The sequence below is a fragment of the Dendrobium catenatum genome, unplaced genomic scaffold (genome assembly GCF_001605985.2).
Source record: "Dendrobium catenatum unplaced genomic scaffold, ASM160598v2 fragScaff_scaffold_1001, whole genome shotgun sequence".
Classification (NCBI taxonomy): domain Eukaryota; kingdom Viridiplantae; phylum Streptophyta; class Magnoliopsida; order Asparagales; family Orchidaceae; genus Dendrobium; species Dendrobium catenatum.
In genome coordinates this window covers 401,103-408,174 of record NW_021319463.1, presented here as the reverse complement: position 1 = coordinate 408,174, position 7,072 = coordinate 401,103, and positions in this window count along the sequence as shown.

Below are 7,072 nucleotides of genomic sequence, written 5' to 3'. Positions count from 1 at the left end.
AACCTTGGGACCAATTTAAACATGTCCAAAATATCATTTAGAATGAGTTGGAGCCACCCATGACCAGCTTGGTTGACTAGGTCAACCATAGCATACCAAAACCAACCATACACACTTTAAAAATTTAAAACTTATGATGTTGATCACACATTGAACTAAACTTTAGGGGATAGCTCTTTGGATCCCCATGAGTCATTTAAAAAAAGCTTAAACCCATGGGCCTACTAAGTTTTCAAAGTTTGAGAAGGCTATTAAACCATATAGAACTATCCTAAGGTGCACCAATAGCGGGGTAAATCAGTAATATAAAAATCCTAAGCAGGAATATTATTCTTTTTGTAAAAATTTTAAAAGTATGAAATAAATAATTTGATCACATGATGTAGAATCTAGTAATTTAATGATAATTTTAATAAAGATGATGAAATTCTAATCAGCACAATAGAACAATAATATCAAATTTTCACCAAGTAGTTATCACATAAAATAAGTGTAAAAAAATAAAATGCATAAAATGAACCTTAAATCATTTTTCTTCCTGCTATAGAAGGCATATAACCTTGAATCATTTTTCTCAATCATAGAGATGGAAGAGAACATGAACCCTTTCATAGACAGAGAATATTAAATCCTTTTTCTCCCTCCTAAAGAAGGCAAAGTACCTTGAGGACTTGACTTAGAAGCCTTTCTCCCAAGAGATCCTTCAATAACTAACCAAGGACACATGAGGAACAAGGGTATAGCTAGCCCTGAGTAACCGTGTGATCCCATCACACTCCATTTCCCTCAAGGTCAACCTCGCCATCTCCATCCTCTCAAATCCTAAATCACTCTCAAAACACTTCTCTCTCCGAGTACCTTCAATAGTCACACAATCTTCTCTTCTTTCTTAAGAGATACTAAAACATTACTTAAGTATGGACTTCAAGAAACTGTAAAAATTTAAGATGGTCATCACTATTCATAAAGAACAATTGGAATTCATAGAGTAAAATATGCATAAAAATTAGGGCTATCTATTACAATTTAAATAGTTGTTCAGACGAACTATCCAACTTTTTTAACACATCATACAGTATGATCTGAAGATTATCTTGTACAATCTGTTTACTTTTTCTCTATTCATATAGCATGATTCCTAAGAAGATTGGAAATTATCTCTATCAATCATCTTATACTTCTCCCATCATATAGTATGGTTAGTTTATTTCAAGTCAGTCGTCTAATATGATATAAATATCATACAGTATATTAAGTACAAAAATCATAATTTTATTTGGTATAATCTTTAGGATTACCAAATTTAATCTATGCTAATCTTGTATGATACAATCAAGATCATACAGTATAATCTATTATCATTAATTAAACAATGATTTGATTGACAAATTATGCAGTTAATTTAAGTAAGATTTCAAATTTTTATACTGTATGAATCAGATCATACAGTACGATTAGTTCAAAAATTAAATTTTAAATATTGTACTTAATTTATCTGGTCGCTAGGGTTTTCAAATCATAATGATTTATACAGTATAATCCATATCATGCAATATGATTAGTTTATAGAAACTAATTAATCAATTAGCCATTAAGTGTATTCTTTCTATAATTGAATATATAGTATGATTGTATGTTATACATAATCATTAGTACAAAAAAAAAATTAACATTACTTTTTTCTCACTACCCTTGTGTGTGCGCACTTTCACCCAATTGCATACTCAAGAAATAGAAAGTAAAGAAAAATATAAGTATAGACTTTATTTGCTTGATATTCCTATTTTACTCAGTCTTGAGCTTATAGTAGCCTTGAGCAGTGTATGTTTTACCTATAATATTATTGCTCATAGATTAATGAAATATCTAAAATATTCACTAAGAAAAGATAATAATTCAGTTTATAATATTTGTCATCATCAAAATTATTAGCAAGATTCCTTGAAACTACCTCTCTCCATTCATTGGTTCACTCCTAACAACTTAGACACTTAAAAAAATTGGCTCAAATTTTATAGAACCTTCCTTTGGCTCACATTAGTTAGTCCATAATTGAAATGGTTCATAGCTTTGTCTTAGGTGGCAAGATACAAGCCCTCCATTAAAATATCTCTCTTTTAAAATAAGTAAATGAAGTTTTGTTTAAATTTAAACTAAAATTGGATCGACTGATCTAGACCATTCAATCATGCAAGATTTACGATCCAATTGCTCAAATCATGCTAGATAATCAAAAGTATATGGTAGAATTCAAATGCATACTGCACAATTTGAATTACAAGTGTCATGGCTCAATCAAATTCCTTGAATCCTTTGTAGTTTGAATAACTGCTAGATGACTTTGTGACATGGTTAAGTAACCCAATGTGTAGTCAATATGTGTTCGAAAGCATCCACTGTACTTACAATGATTAGAAATGTGCTTTCCAATTATTTCCAATCATTTTTAATTTATAAATGAATTAAAATTTAATTTAAATAAACAAAACTTCAATAATTCATAATAAATCTAATTTGAATCCAAATTTAGTGCTATTGGGCCTTTTTTTTTTTTTAAGAAGCATAAAGCAAATTCTATAAAAAAGAAAATAAGGGACCAAAAGAAGTCCCTAATGAATACAAGTAGTAGATTCGTTCTTCAAAATATTGATAAATGAAGAAGGAACCTTGTCAAGGATTAAATCATCCCAAAAGAAAGAAGAAAAAGCAGCAAAGTTAGCACATAAGTCCGCTAACTTATTACAATCTCTATTGACATGATTCAAAATAAGATAATTAAAAGTATCCACAAAAGAGAACTTTTCCATACCTCGTCCTCCCTTCTTGAAAGATTTGTGGATCATCTTGATAACATTCAAATTGTCACTCTCAATGATAATGCCTTGAAATCCATGCACCCGATCCTTGATCATCTCTTTGACTGAAGCTATAGCTTGATACTCCAAATAAGTAATATCCCAATGCATATGAGATATACTATAGGCTGCTATAAATCTACCTTTGTGATCTCTAGCCACTCCTCCAATACCTCCTTTATAAGAATGAAATAAAGTAGCATCTACATTTACCTTGATCCAATTGGGAGGAGGAGAATACCAATGATTTTCAAACAGCAAATGCTGATTGGTACTCAACCGTCCCGTTTTGATATAATTCAGAGTATTGTGAACTCCTGCATAACTAACAGCTTCAGCAGCTATATAAAATGAACTTCTTTCCTTCTTCCCATGCACAATTTCATTCCTGTCCCTCCACATAAAATAAACTGCATTGCAAAGTAAGCTAGAGAGAAATACGTTCTGAGCAGATAGCCAATTATACATCTCTTCTTTGTTTTCGAATAGAGCAATGAAAAGGCCCCATTCATTCAATTGATCAATAACATCTACAATCTTCTTGCATTTACAAATTAGATGGCTAATATTCTCCTCCTCATTACAGTCTCTAGGACAGTTAGATATCCTATGTATTCTTCTGTAAGATAAAAAAGCATTGGTAGGCAAGGCATTGTCATAAATTATCTATTTTTGTGCATAGTTTTGCTTTTTTCAACCATTTTCATTCAACCATGTCATCTGATTTCTCAGCATTTTGATCAGCAGACATGGAAGTAATAGTTCTTCCAGATTCCATGTGAATGAGTTCAAATTGGTCTTCAATAAGATCCGGATTGATATCAATCCTACGGATTAAATCCATCGGTTCCTTACCGAAATATTTCTGAAGTTCAGGAATACTCCATTGATTTTTAGAAATTAAATTTTCTACTCTAAAAGCATCAGCCGATTCTTATTGAGAGTTAAAAATTGTAAGCCATTTATTTAAACATTTTTCCCAAATCCAAGTGTCTTCAAAAACATCAATAGAGTGACTGTTTGATACATTCCATCTCACAATACTTCTCAAGGACTTACCTCCATCTTTTATAATTTTTCATGCAACAGAATTTGATTTGTTTCTGTTTTCAGCAACCCAATAGGAACCATATTTTGGAAACAAATATTTATGCAATAAGGAATCATCTTCTTTCATATACTTCCAAGCTAGTTTAGCTCTTAGAGGGCCCATTTTGCTCAAGCATGAATGAATTCCTCTGCCACCTAGTTCCACTGGATCGCACATCTTCTTCCAGCTAACATAGTGCAATCCATGATCTTCATTAGATTTATCCCAAAAGAAATTTCTGCAAAGCTTCTCCACCTCATGAAGAACAGTTCTCGGTACTAAGGATACAGTTGAATGAAATGAGGGGATAGATATAATTACATACTTAACCAATGTAATTTTTCCTGCTAATGAGATGAATTTGATAATTTTTCCTGTTATTGGGCCTGTTGGAAAGCTCTTTATCTCTACTATTTTATAAAAAAATGTTTCACAATCATTTGACTAGTGAACCTTGAGATAATTTGTTATGTTTGATCTGTAATTTTCTTAAATTTCTCAATAATTGACCTCAAATTTGAAGAATTCTTGATCTACCAAAATTTTCTTGGATCATAATTTGATCAGGTTTTCTATTATTTGAATTTTCAAGCTTATGGGTCCATTTTAGACAAATATTTTTAAATTTTATAATTATCTATAATCTTAGAATTATATTTTCTTTCATTTGTGTTGTGTTTATATGTATGTTAGGGTTAGTTTACAATTGATTTCACAAAAATCCAGTGAGTGTAGATCATAAAGTAAAAAAACAAAGCTATAGATGCACTTAGGTTTGGTGGTTCATTTTCCAAAATATGGAGGATTTGATGAGAACAAATTCGTTGGGTTTGAAGCTCAAGTATTCATTTACATATTTCACAAGTTTCATTGTATTTGGCAATCATTTTATCTGTCATTTAATAAACCTAAGATTCATGTACAAAATTAATCAAGGATCTTTAAAATTTCATAATAAATTAATAATAAATCTAAAAATTATATATAATATATCAAATGACTAATAATTAAAAGGTTAAAAGAGGAAAAAGATATGCTCAAAAAAATTCATTCAAAATAAAAATAATTTAAAAAAAAAAGAGATATTAGTATTTAATTAAAATAAATAACTAAAAAATATATTAAAATTATAAAAATAATTTTAAACACTTGAAAACATGCCTATAAGCCTTTCTGAAATTTGAAGAGTATTTCAAGAGGTTTGGAGTTAATTTAGTACAAACATAGACAAATGCTTCTAATCAAATAATTAAATAAACACAAAAATTCACTAGACTTCAAAAATCCATAACTAATTCAAACGAAAATCCAAATTTAGTTAAATCAAAGGCGTTGGACTCATCTCTAAGTCCAGTATTTATCAAAAATTTAGCATAAATCAAAAATTCAATATTTGGGTCAGGCTTAATACAGAAATCACATTAAAGTTATAAAATTTATAACTAATTCTAGAAAAATCCAAATCCAATAAACGTACATGCATTAGACTCATCTTTTTCTCTTGTATTTATGTTAAAAATAAAAGCTCAAAAAATCACTGTAAATAAAAAAAAATCAATTATTTGATCAAAATTAATTCATATAAATAACTTGAACCTATAAAATTCTTAACTAATTCTAGAAATTTTTAAAATCAGTAAACAAAAAGGTATTGAACTTAAAATTAGATCTACTATTTATAAATAATATAAAAATTTTAGAAATAGAAGCAAATTAAAAAGTTAAGAAATAGACCCCACATTAAATATATTTAAATATTTATTAAAATCCAAGCTTTTTGTTAGTGAAACTTGGTCATCTTTTCTTTATAGTAGAACCTAGGTTGTACTTTTGAATTAAAAATGAATAGAAGTTTTTTTATCATGTTGTAATTCATGCATCATTTTATTATGAGATCATAAACATATTATAAAGTGATGTGGATTGTTCAGTAAACTTTTTAAATTGCATAAAAATTTAGGGCTCTATTATCCCTAAATAACACTTATGTTTCCTTTAATATAAAAAAAATAACAAAATACCACTTAATATACATAGGTATACGTCCTGAATCAAGTAATAAAGTAATCAAAAAATTATTGAACCTACGAGGAAGTATGCTCACTTGCAACAAACTATTGTCGTTTACTCTAATTATAATAATTATCCTACTAAAATAAAATTAATATTTGTGGAGATCTATCACTGAATAAAATAATGAAAAATATTGAATATAATTTTTAATAAAAATATTTTGGTTTGATGAATGAAAATTTCATATCTTTCCTAATGAGACTCCTAATGATAGATGTGAGTCAAAGCATATGCTTCCCAAGATTTTTGTCAAGCTTGCAAGGGTGAGAAGGATATTTGTTGGCCTTCTACAGTTATAGTATCTCCTTAAGAACATAAACATTTTACAACCTATGTCTAGGAAAGCAAATATCCTACATTAATATTCCTAATTATTCTTGCATTACTCCTTCCACACTATAAATAATACTATATTTTTAATTACACATATGGTCACAATATGCATTAAATAAAGGATGAGAAAATATTGTAAACAACATTTAACATTTACATAGCAAGTGTCTTCATTTGAACTTAACATACACTTTACATTATCAATCCAAAAAAGGAGAATTAGCTAAACATTAAATAAATGACATGCAAACTAATATTCATTAAACTCATGGAAGAACGAAAATACAAGAAAGGCAAATATTGAAAACATCATTTTATCATTGAAGAAATAAGAGTCAACATTATTACTTACTAAGATTTTAACATCATTAGCCCAAAATAAGAAAATTAGCTAGACATTGAACAAATAATAAGTAAATTCAACTTTATTTCATTCATCAAAAGAAAAGATACAAGAAAAGTAATAAAAAAATTATTACCCGAAAGAACAAAATAAACTTCTCCACACTTCTTCCACCAACCACAGAGTCACACAAATAGGAGATCTCGACAAGAAAAAGTATCTTGCACTTCCTTATCTTCCCTTAGACTTTACTCTAAGAGAGCACTAAAGAAACATACATAAAATTGTAGAATTCACTTAAGTGATAAAACTCCAAAAATTAAAAAAAAAAAAATAACTCAATTTATAGTAAGTACAAGGATGGGCTCAGGCACCATA